General features: G+C 45.9%; 1 protein-coding gene across 1 annotated transcript in view; it reads right to left on the bottom strand.

The window, feature by feature from the left end:
• LOC119393851 (ras-related protein Rab-11A) overlaps nt 1-12,316 on the bottom strand; it is a 33,956-nt gene that overhangs the window by 11,863 nt on the left and 9,777 nt on the right. The window lies entirely within an intron of this gene.

The following is a 12,316-nucleotide window of genomic DNA, read 5'->3' as shown; positions in this document are numbered from 1 at the left end:
TATTGAACTCGGATATATCGAATTATTGGCTATATCGAACAGTTGAGAAATCCCCTTGAATTTCCCATGCAAAAGTATGGGGCTGGTGCGCACGTATATCGAACTCCCGCACAGCGAAACATCCGCTATATCGAACGCTGCCCCGCGCCGAAGCCCAGAAAGTGCATTTTCCCTAACAACTATTGATCATTTTTCGGCCGCGTTCTTATAAGTTCCGATCCCTCGTCGCGCGCAGGTGACGAAATTGTGTTGCTCTAGTTCGTTACGCAGCGCTTGTCAGTTCACCGGTATATTTGACGCGCGGTACGCAGGTTTTAACGCATGGGCTAGTGTTTTTCAAAGAGGCTGATTGCCGAGGCTACCAAAATGAGAATTCGAAGTGACTTCGCAGTCTTGTTGTAATGTTTGCATTCCCTTCCTTGTCTCTTCGCGCACGATGGCATGCGGGCCCGCAAAGCATGGCCTTTGAGATCCGCAACCTCATGACATATTTTTAGTGTTTTCGGTTTTAAAACGCCGATCTCAGAGGCTACGCTTTTTTTCGCATTTCTCGTCAAAGTATTGGCTGCCTTCTGCAAAGCGACAAGTGCCATCGGTATCACCAACATGTCAACGGTGGAGAAATGTTTTTCGTGCAGCGTGTACTTCACGCTTTGTTCTTGATAAATAGTCATTCGAGAGTCGAACTAAACATTGTCCTGCTCGTAGCGATAAGCATGATGACCGGTGCTTGAAACGACGTCACGTAAAGCACCGTCGTGCACTGTTTCCTTACGGGCCTTGGTGCCAGGTGACTACTTCGGGCGCGTCATGACCGCCGACTACGGCGTACGGTGCGTCAGTGAATTTTGCGACTAGCATTTCCGGGCGCCGTATCGGACAGGAGCACAGCGAGTGACTTCATCGGTGCAGATAACGACGTAGCTGTTTCTGACTGCATCGATGCCGAGATCATAGATGACGTTGCCGGTGCTGCGAAAATGGACCCATGCGATTGAAGAAGCCAGCCGCCGCTGCCACCGCTAAACCCTTTATGGTGCTACAGAGCTCGCATCAGCGTTCAGCGTCGATCACCGCTGTTGTGGCGGAAGGTGCTGAATTTACTCATTTGGAAAGCTTATATAATATTGACGATGACTTGATGAATTCACGGCGCGCAAGAAGCAAGACAAGGTGACGGACTTTATTCATGCAAAATAAAGTGCGCTAACTTACAAAAGAAGTTCTCGCCTTGTTCTTTAGCATATGTGAGCGAATCATCATGTTCGCCCTTTTTACGATTTCAGAAAACTGTGTCGAGGCCTGCAGTGCTTTAATTAAAGCCTTAAATAAGCATATTTCGCATTTCAAATTATCGATATATCGAACTATTTCGCGATCCCATTCGAGTTCGATATATCCGGGATCAACTGTATAATGAATTTTTTGCCGCCGACAACCTAGGGATTCTGCCCCGAATTTTGTCATTTGGCACAAGCAGGAGCCGTATGCATCTTCTGCGGTTGCCCTACCGACGAAAGTGCGAAGCGGCAGCGGCGTGCATGGCACGCTCGAAGCCCCGGCGACTGCGAGGGCTCGGTTGTGTGTGAAGGTGACCACACGAGGCAGGCAAGCGAGGCCTGCGCTCGAACTGGCTTTCTTGCCGGCGTGGGCACGTGCGCAGGCATGCCCCTACCCTCTCCCATCCTTCAAACCTCATCAGCTGCTCGTGGGTGCCCCCACACTTACCGCGCCGGCTTTCTTAAAAAAAAAAAGGAAGAAAGAAAATCGGCTTTTGCATTGGCAGCGCCACTCTTCAGTTGTTGCAGTAGTCTCTGAACTGCGCTTTGTTAACATGACACCAGGTGATGCCCCTAAAAAAATCCTAGCTCCATGTTGTTACGCTTCACATTCACGCCGCATATGGAGTTCGCTCTTCGTTTTCGAGCCGTGCGCGTGTGGTTTCACTATGCGCGCATGGAGCAGCCCCTGACAACATGCAGCTTTTGCCATTTTTTTTAAATGCCAACAACTGTGTTGTCACTACCGAAGAGATGTCAGCTTAGGCGCTGGTGAAAACCGTCCACAACCACGGTGACGATGGATCTTCGGAGGTCAACTCGTCACTGTCGTCACGCGCTTTGCCATCTTGCGCCGCGAGCTCGCGAGACTGTGGCCCCTGAAATTGGCTCCCGCAACACGATAGCACATTGCCGGAGCCAATCTCAGAGGCCACGGCCAGACAATGACAGAGCAGCGTTGTATTGATGTCCGATGAATGTTCAGTATTGCCATCCTTCACAAACAAGCAATAGAGCAAAATAACGCACTTTTGTGCTGCTAAATAAATGTTTTGGGTGAGCTTTGCCTTCATTTCTACTTGTGTTTAATTTGTGCGTTTCTTTTCCGATTTTACTCGCTGAAGCTGGATATAACGAAAACCTCTTTGTAACGAATTTTTTTCAGGAATTTATCAATTTCGTTCTATCCAGGTTTAACTGTACATGCATTATGTGCAATACTGAAAACAGCTCTTAAATCAAATGCTACATTCTACAGATTATAATCATGGGTACAGTGAAGAAAAAACAAAACCTATATATATATATATATATATGCAGGAAATGCACTACACGATACTCTAAAGATTGTGCTTTATGTAAAAAGTGACCAAAAAACACTGATAACGGTTAATACATACCTACATTAGAATAACAGAGCTGAGCTAGTTAAGTATTCATTCTAAAAAGACAGGGCGTGCAAACATGGACACAAGAAAGAAGTCACTGAAGAGACGCACAACAGCAGAAAAGAAAGAAGGCACGAAAACTTATCCGCACATGCCCATGCAACAGGCGAACCGATCAATCTGGCACGCGTGGGGGTCTACGTGGAAGATAACTGTTAAGGCACTTGATTTCATCTTTATGCAAGTTAATCGATGGTTGGCTCACGCATGCGCTTCCACTATTCTTGATATGCCATGCCTCACTCATCAGGCGAATTTCTTTATTCCTATGCAATACAAAACTGCACATTCACCAAATTTGGGCGTGCACTTACACTCAACAATGTAAAGATAGATTAGAAGGTGAGCCACCGGTTAGCACTCTCTTATGTTCCAATAATCTCTGGTTAGTGCAGCGGTCCGTCTATCCTATGTAGAAGCAGCCGCAGCTGAAAAAGACCTCATACACCACACTTGTAAGGCAATTAGTGAATTTGTAGGCGTGTGTTACAAAACAAATATCGGTTCACTTGTCTTACTCGCTCATTCTTCCTCTGCACAGCGGCACAAATCTTACCTAGCTTACTGACTGTCATGAAAACAACATTAACACCATATCTACTTCCTACTTTCTTTAGCCTGTGAGATAAGCAATGAATGCACAGTATACCTACGACACTTTTCTTCCTATTGCTATCTGCAACCATGCTTGGACTTAACATAATGGACTTCTTTACACGTTTAGCGAAGGTGCCCACTGCATCACGAGGATAACCTACATCTAAAAGACGCGTAACCTTTGTGTTAAAGCTATCACTCATTTTGTGCTCACACGACTTGGTGAGGGCAGACTTAAAGGGGTCGTGAAGCACCCCTTGGGCTTGCTGAAAAAAACACATCCTGCGGAAAGCTGACACGGCTATGAAATGCTCTGCAAAATATTACAGTCATGCGCGCCGCATAAAGGCCACAAGCGGAGCGCGAAGTTACCGTTTCCTCAGGCGCCCTCTTTTCAAACAGAGGCCGGTTCTCACTCTCGTCGCGGATCTGCCAGTCTACGTTGCAAGAGATATAGCATGCTTATTGGCCAATAGCTGGATGAGATGCGCTTCTTGCCACAGGGTGCCGTCACTTGCCCGCGCCGCACTCCTCAGTCTGCTAAATTTACACGGTAGCCGCACTCGCGCATGCGAATCACAGCGGGAGAGCGATCGCGTTTCATGACGCGCGCTGACGTAACTTCTTACCCCCGTGCCATCCCTCCCTGTCTAGCTTCCAGTGCGCTCGTCGGCACAAGAAAAGAGACAAAGCGCTGAGAGCGTTCGCCAAACCCCCGTAACTCTGCTCGTTCTTGACGGATTCGAGAAGTTTTTGCGGCAATCGATTCGGGAGGCAGTAAACTCCGATACCGAGGTCATTAGATCATTACTTGGAAAAGTGGTTCATGACCCCTTTGAGGCAAGACAAGGCTATACCGTTTTTTACAACCTTCGAGTGCGGAGCCACAGCGAGTAGGCAAGCCACGTGCACGCAGTAATTGACGGACAAAGAAATTCAGGAGCTCTTGATGAACTCTGATTCCAAAGAAAGTGACACCGATGAAGAAGCTCATCTAAATGATTTGTCGAGCGAAGACAATGACAAAGAGCCCCTGCCTCCTCGGAATCTGAGCGAATGAATTAAGTGCGACGAGCGGGATTAGCCTCAAGAGCATGCTTTCGACCCATCTTCTGCAGGAATTTGCAATGGCACCTCAGCGGCGTCCAGTGAGCTCGAGGTTTTCCAAAGCTTGTTTACACCGGACATTGTTGACACAATTGTAGGGCAAACCAACATTTTTCAGCGCCACAGTGTGTGCTGTGCTGACTTCGACGGCCAGATCCCGCATATGCCAATGGAAAAATGCGACTTCATGCTACTTATATGTATTTCTTGCTGTAGTAATGCTGATGGCTCTTTCGAGAAAGGCACCATTGTCGAATATTCCCCCTCTTAAGGCCACCTGCATTCTCGAAGTTGAAGAGTCTCAACCGCCTCCTCCTCATTTTGAGGTTTCATTTCTCTGACAATAAAGAACAGATTCGTGACGACAGGCAACACAAGGTGTGCTCACTCAGTTTGACGCTTTGTAAAAGCTTTCAAGGGGCCCTGTCTCTCTTCCAGGATCTCTGCATTGATGAAAGCAAAGCCTGCTGCTTTTCAAAGGGCGATTGGCATTCAAGCAATGTAGTGCATATAAACCAAGCAGGTTTGGCCTGAAATTATTTGTACTTTACGCCTATCGATTAACTTTGAAAGCTCTGCCAGTACTATTTTGTCCGTTATGTTTCCGGCTTTTATGCTTTGACATTTCTCAATGAGGTTTTTCGTCTCGTGGGAGCATAGGTCGGCAAAAAATGTGGAGCTCACTCAGACTCACTCATGAAATATACTTTAGCCCTTCAGACTCAGACTCTCCAAACTTTTCCTCAACGTGACTCACTTGGACTCAGACTCACTCAAGTTTTTCTCAACCGGACTCACTCGGACTCACCAAAATATTACTCACTCGGACTCAGGCTCACGGCTCAATCAGAGTGAGTGAGTTGACTCACGAGTCCGTTAGCATATATAATTAGCTTTATCAACCATAGTGTCAATGCTCTTTAACACCAATATCTCGTACCTTTATATACGAGTCACCAGTGGTTCCGATCCAGTAAGGACATTTTTATTGAAAGAGACGAGTCACACAAGAAATTTTTATGAAGAACTTCCCATGAAAGAGTTCACACGTGGAGGTCAAGGTACCTCCCTCCCTCTTTAGTTAAAGGGACCGAAAACTTGATTTTTCTCGACCCAGTTTTTTACGGAGCGACAGGAAGCTCACCCTTCGTAGCATTTGTAGCTGCAGTGGTTTATCCGAAAAGCACATAGTTATTTTATAAGCAGTATTTTTCGACCTGAAAGGATCCAAACACACATGGAGGCTTGCTCCAGCAACGCTGAGAATTGATAGCGATGCCGCTAGCCCTTGTGAAAGCTGTCGTTCTGCTTTCGCAGGAGTTACTGTAACTACCGTATTTACTCGATTCTACCGCGCCCTCGATTGTAACGCGCACCCGTTTTCCGCGACAAAAAAAAAAAAAGTAATACATCGATTGTAACGCGCACCCACTTTTCGTGAGAAAAGAGAACAAAAAAGTCCGTAGGAGTCAAACTTCACACATTCAGAAGAACAAGTATTTGGCTTTTAAAGAACTAAAGTTTCAAAAAAGTAAAACACAAAGTCAAAAAGCGGGCCTTGCAGCTTAAACTGTCACCACTACGGCGGCGATATGAGTCGCGTAATGGATCAGTCCTCGTCGCTGTCGGACAACTCCTTGTCGCCGTCAACGCTCTTCGATTTCGGGAAACCGGCCCTGCTTTGGTCCACTGAAACCTTTTCGTGAAGCTTTGCTGTAAAAAAAATCTGCTTCTGTTTGCGTCAATCTCGCACGCACGTTTCGGGAACTCCGAACAACCGCGATGCGGCCCGATTTCCGTACGTCTCTGCACATGTAATAACTATTCTTTTAAATGCGGCATCGTGGTGCACTCGTCGAGTATTTGGAGTCGGCACTTCTATGCCGTCGATGCGAACGCAGAACAGGATGACAATCTCCTCAGCGCACGTACGAACTGAAACAATAGTAATGGGGTAATGGCAGAAATGGCGGCAGTGGCCAAGGAGGCGGCCATTTTGAAATGCCGATGGCGATACGATGACCGAGTTTTTTTTTTTCGGTACTCGATTCTACCGCGCATGCGATTTTTGGACTCGTTTTACCGGAAAAAATGTGCGCGTTAGATTCGAGTAAATACGGTATGCTCAACCACCTTTATTTTGAGCTTTCCAACCATTTTTGAAAATAGCAAGCTGTTACAATGAGATGTGTGCGCCTGCGCCCAAGGTTGCCTGCGCCTGTGTCATGGATGGCTTGTCCCGGCGTCGTTACTCTCTATACACGAGCCAAGCCAAGTAATCGAAAACGTAACTGTGCATATGCACGGCCGCACCGAGTAGCAGCGCGCGTCATTTCTGAGACGAAGTGTAGGTAGCAAAACTATGTCGCTCCAAAATCTTAGCGACCTGGAAACTGCGTGCACGGTTGCATGAGCACGCTGAAAGGTTGCCCAAGACGCGCTGACGAGCATGGGATCATTACGTCACGCGAAGGCAGCGCCACTTTAAAGGGACACTAAAGAGAAACAATGAATCGGTTTAGATCGATAAATTGTGCTCTGAGAACTCTCATGCCGTTAATATCGCCATCATAGGTTTATTAGTAGAGGAGAAAATCAAGTCCAAAGTTTCATTTTTAAATTTCGCGCCGAAATCTCCCCGCAGTGACGTCATTGATTCCAAAGTGTATTTATCGTATTTTGGCGCCATTGGCTCGACAAAATTACCCCAAACTTTGTATGTTAAGTCTATGGCCCCCTCAGAGGACAATGTACTTCATTTTTACCGAATACGAACTACGTAGTCCCTAGTAGGCGCCTTCAAAACATGTGACGTCACGGCAAATAGTGCGGAAACTTCAAGGTGGCGTCGCCACCCACATTTTGTTTTTCGCTATTTTCTCGCTTACGAAAGCTCTGCTTGCCGTAACAATGGTACCGTTATAATCGTAATAAGATAATCTACCATCGAAGATCAACTTCCGGTTTCTCTTTAGTGTCCCTTTAATGCATACTCTAAAGCCAGGCCTATATGTACATTATTATTGAGTAATACCTATTAATATAAAGAAACGAACAATATTTCAATACTAACAAAAGAATCATCGACCGCGTACAGCAATCAATGGTCATGTGGCCGTCTTCATCGGATCATTCATGTTTTTGCCGCCAGAGGCGCCACAGTCATTTTTCGCGACTTTCAATTAAGAAATAAAAATATAAATCCATCTCTCACGAAAAAAACAGGGTTGGTTTGAGTCAGTGCAACGAACAATCTTTACATCAGTGGCATCAACTCATTTCATATTCTGGGCAGTCGTCGGTCCCTTTAATGACAAATTGCGCTGACACACACTGCTTGAATGATTAGCAGCTGACTGACATGTAAGGGTGCATTCACAATGGTGACTAACAGAGGTTGGGTGACCAAGTTGGTCACAAATGGTCGCTTTCGTCGAAAAGTGAGTTTCCCAGCTCCATGACTGGAGTCTCAAAGCTGCTGAACTGATCAGTAGCACAGAAGCATGACATCTGAATGCTTGTGGCAATGCACTGAAGATTACTTTACATGGTCAAGGTTTTGCAAGGAAGGAAACAGACGCAAAGAGAAGCAATCGCAGGTTCGATGAAAAGCATGTCGCGTTCATCAGTGTAAACATCTGTCGCCGTGAGTAGCACCTTGGTTGCCAGTCATGGACTTCTGTCTGTCACTGGTGTCAATTCTCGCTTATGGTCACCGTGGCAGCTAATGTGGCCACTAGGCCAACAATCATAGCATCAACAGCCTTGCCATCAGAAACAAAGGGTGCAATGTTCCAAGCATTTTGCAATTCTGAGCAGAGAGTTTTGAAATTTCCTATCAGCATCCGTGGCACTTTTTTTTTTTACCTAACTATTGCTGCGTGTGAAATTTGTGCTCCAGTTTCCAAATCGTGGTACGCTTCCTCACTGACACTGGGGCACGGAGGAAGAAACATTTGGGAGGTGCAACTCCACTACTTGAGGCGACCAGATAACGTCACACTGCCCGAGAGCCACTTCATGCTGGCGGCGTCTAGCGGCACGCAAGGGAGATGCCGCCGTTTCAGTTTCCAAGGGATCCGGCCAGGTGCGTTGCTCCCGCTCCACCACAGTCACGGAACATGGACGCGAGGCGCATTCGGCCATGGTCGTTTCTTGCTCAACCTTTTCCCTGCAAGACCTGTGCCCGCATTTGCAGGGTTCAACAAAATACCTGCGTCCCATCTTAGACTAGCAAATGCCGAAGAAGAGCAGCAGCGTTATTACAGCCACAGCCGCTACATAAAAAGAAAGGTTACCAAGAAGGCAATCCACAAAGAATATTTGCGTGGCCGCTGAAGCAAACGCCGCTGTCGTCTGCTCACAAAGCTGCTAAAGAGAACGTGCGCTGGCGTGCTCGCTCGGCCAGTAGCGCTTCTTTTTCTGGCAGTTGCGGCTGCACGCCACAAGGCGCCGCCAATTAAAGTGTCTCCGTCGGCGCATGTTATTTCTGTATTTTTTGTGACGTTATCTGGACGGCCGCCGACACCCGTTCTAACGAGTTTCGCCTCCTAAATATTTCTTCTTCCGTGGACTGGGGCAAGATGGTGAGCGTCACTGTGCAGCCTAAAAAGCAGGATGAACAGCCACAACATTCCACCAATCAGATGACATGCTCAAGGCATGTGTGCTATGCGACAAATAGGAGGGCCCACTGATATCTCTTTGTAACCACCCATTCTTTCAAGCCCGACGATGGCCGAATGGGCCCAATCTGGCGGGAATTTGGAGGAACCAAATCTTTCAAGTGAGACCAAGATGTCCGCACTACCACAAATGAAACAAAAGGCACACATTTAGAAGATCTGCCGACCACAGTCAACTTAGTCTCAGATTCAGATCAATGTGTCACATTTTATGTGCTCTGTATACTTGAGTTACAAGATTACAATTGGAGATTGTAGTTTACAAAGCATACTTTGCTTTTGTGCGTTCATGAGGGGGTCTGCTCATCCTTGAAGCCCATAAACAACTTTTTACTGGCTACAGAATGCTTCACGGTGGTAAATCGGGATTGGATCACAATAGTGTTCAATGACATTCTTATTCCACTCCCTCCCTTGAAGCTGGTAAACATGACAATGATCTGGCTCTTAAAATCAGTCTTGCAAAATAAAATAATCTTACAGTTAAGCTGAAGCACTCTGAAAGGACTAGAGATACCATACAAACACCTTGAAGAAATATACAGAAGTGCACAAAATTCCACCCAAACAAGTCAAATATTGGCAAGCGGAGAGACTCAAGTCACTCCATCCTACCACTTAGTCTAAGACATAATCCAAAAGGTGGCACTACAGCCAAAATAAACAATACAATTACATAATTACACGTCTGCTTGCAAGTAAAGCTTCACCTCAAGCACTGACTCACTCCAAGGCCACTGATAACAACACAGGTGCAGTCGAAATCGGCAAGCAAATGATAGTCTTCTCCTAGAAAGCTCCATCCTCTGTGGTTACCAAACAAGCATAATTCATATTCCGTAAGGGGTTCTTCAGCAAAGTGGTTGACATGCAAGCAAGTAGCAAAAATGACCATAGGAAAAACACCTACAAATGGCACCTTCAAGCAAGGCAGATGTTAGGTTTTGTACAAGCTCAACACATCTAAAAGAACACTATGCCAGTCCTACAGAGAGATGCTCAAACTATACTACGAGTGTTGAAATTACAATCTCCTTGACTTTTCTCACAACACATGCAACATTTGACAGAGCTTACTTGCCACAAATGAACATAGCAAGACTTTTACCTGGGAGTTATAACATCGCGAAATTTCCTTTTCACACGAAAACACTGCGGACCATTAAATGACACTTCTCAGTGCCACTTAATGCAAACTTGCTAGGGTTGCCAGGTTTGGCTTATTTGCACCAATTTGGCTACTTGTTTTAGGCCAGTGGTGGCAGAGAAATCTTGGCTATTTTTTGGCTAGTTTCTTGTTGCCTCGATTTGAACGAAGTTATCAATATCTTGTGATCTAGTCGCTGGCGTTCCGAGTATGCGATGTCAAAACATGGCAACCAAGGAGTGCTTCCAGCTCCCAGAATTTAATGTGGCGCTTGCATTACACAAAAGGAGAACTTTTGGATACATGACTAAGACTCAGGGGAAAACAGTTGCACGAGGCCTGATTTTGCAGACTGCCTATTGCTGAACGCCACCTCTATGTGTAATTGGAGGTGAACACGACAATCAAAAGCGCTCCGCATGCATGACGCATACATGACGCATACATGACTCATCGACATTAGAAATCACATATGCGACAAACTGTGTGTTAATTATTAGAATTAGGCAGGAACTGCGACTCGGGAATATTGACTGCTCTGTCTTCGTCATTACGCGAGAAAATATTGTGAAAGTGACTACAATTCATGCTTCAATCCCAGGAACTAATTTCGAGAACACTCATGCAGTGCTCATTTTTTATTGTTGCCACAAGGCTGGTTTTTCTAGTGCTTTTAAGAAAAGTCACGCAGTGCACGTGAAGAGTCATTTCTGCAGCAGTGCAAGAAACTGTCATCCTGAACGAAGCAATTGCTAAAGTCTACAATTTATGCTTTAATCTCGGCGATTACGATTTTAAATGGTTCTAGCTGTATTCACATTTCCACCAAAAGGCTCTTGCATTTAGTAATTTATATGAAAATGTCGCAGTTGTTTTCCTATAAGCATCGCTACTTTTGGCTACTTTTACTGCCCTTGGCTACTTTTTGGCTAGTTTTCCAAATTTCATGGCTATTTTTTAACTTTTTGAACTGGCAACCCTGCTTCCCACTTTATAAAGAGCAGTCATACAGTTAAACCTGGATATTACGAAATTGACAAAATCACGAAAAAATTCGTTACAAACAGGTTTTCATTACACGATTTAAATACTGCGCTACAGATACTGGGACAAAAGAAGTTAGGGAGGACACGCGTTACTAAGTGGACACGACAAGAGCAAAACCAACTAGCCCAATACCTCACTTTGCTTTTCATTACATGCAGTTCTGCGCTAAAATTCGGAAATGAAATGCAAAAGTTAAACAAAAGGGGAACTGAAGGCAGAGTTCACCCAAAACGTTTATTGAGCGGCAATAAACTGCATTATTTTGCAATACTGAACGTTCATAGGACATCAGTACAATACTGCTCCGTCGTCTAGCCGTGGCCTCCGAGATTAGCTCCGGCAACGCGCCGAGGCGTTGCCAGAGCTAATCTCTGAGGCCACGGTCTAGTGAACCTGAGGCATGGCACAAGACTGCAAAGTGCGTGAGAAGTCGTCTGAAGATTCGTAGTCACCGTGGTGTTGGACAGTTTCCACCAGCGCCTAATCTGACATCTCCTCGGTAGTGACCCCCCCCCCCCCGACGCAGTTGTCCGGAAAAAAAAAACTCTCAAAGCTGCAAGTTGTCAGGGGCTGCTCCATGCTCCATGTGCATGCAGCGAAACCTCGCACTTGCACACTTTTTTTTTTCAGTCAAAAACGAAGAGCAAACACAGATACCACGCAATATTTGGACAAGCGCTCTCCATATGCAGTGCAAACTGGAGGTGCAACGACACGGAGCAAGATTTTTTTTAGTGGCGTCACCTGGTGTCACGCTAACAAAGTGCAGTTCAGAGACTTCTGCAACAACCGAAGAGTGCCATGTTATGACTGGCAGTAGGTGGCGACGCTGCGCTGACCATGAGAATGGACAAGCGATGCGTTCTCACACTGCTAGAACACCTGCATCCATCCTAGGACCAACAATGGGAAGAATACCGTATAAACGCGTGTAAGGGCCGCACTTTTTTTTCAAGAAATGAGGGCCAATTTTCAGGGTGCGGCCCATACACGCGACATTTTTTT

The sequence above is a fragment of the Rhipicephalus sanguineus genome, chromosome 5 (genome assembly GCF_013339695.2).
Source record: "Rhipicephalus sanguineus isolate Rsan-2018 chromosome 5, BIME_Rsan_1.4, whole genome shotgun sequence".
Taxonomy (NCBI): Eukaryota; Metazoa; Arthropoda; class Arachnida; order Ixodida; family Ixodidae; genus Rhipicephalus; species Rhipicephalus sanguineus.
This window is presented reverse-complemented; position numbering and strand designations above follow the sequence as displayed.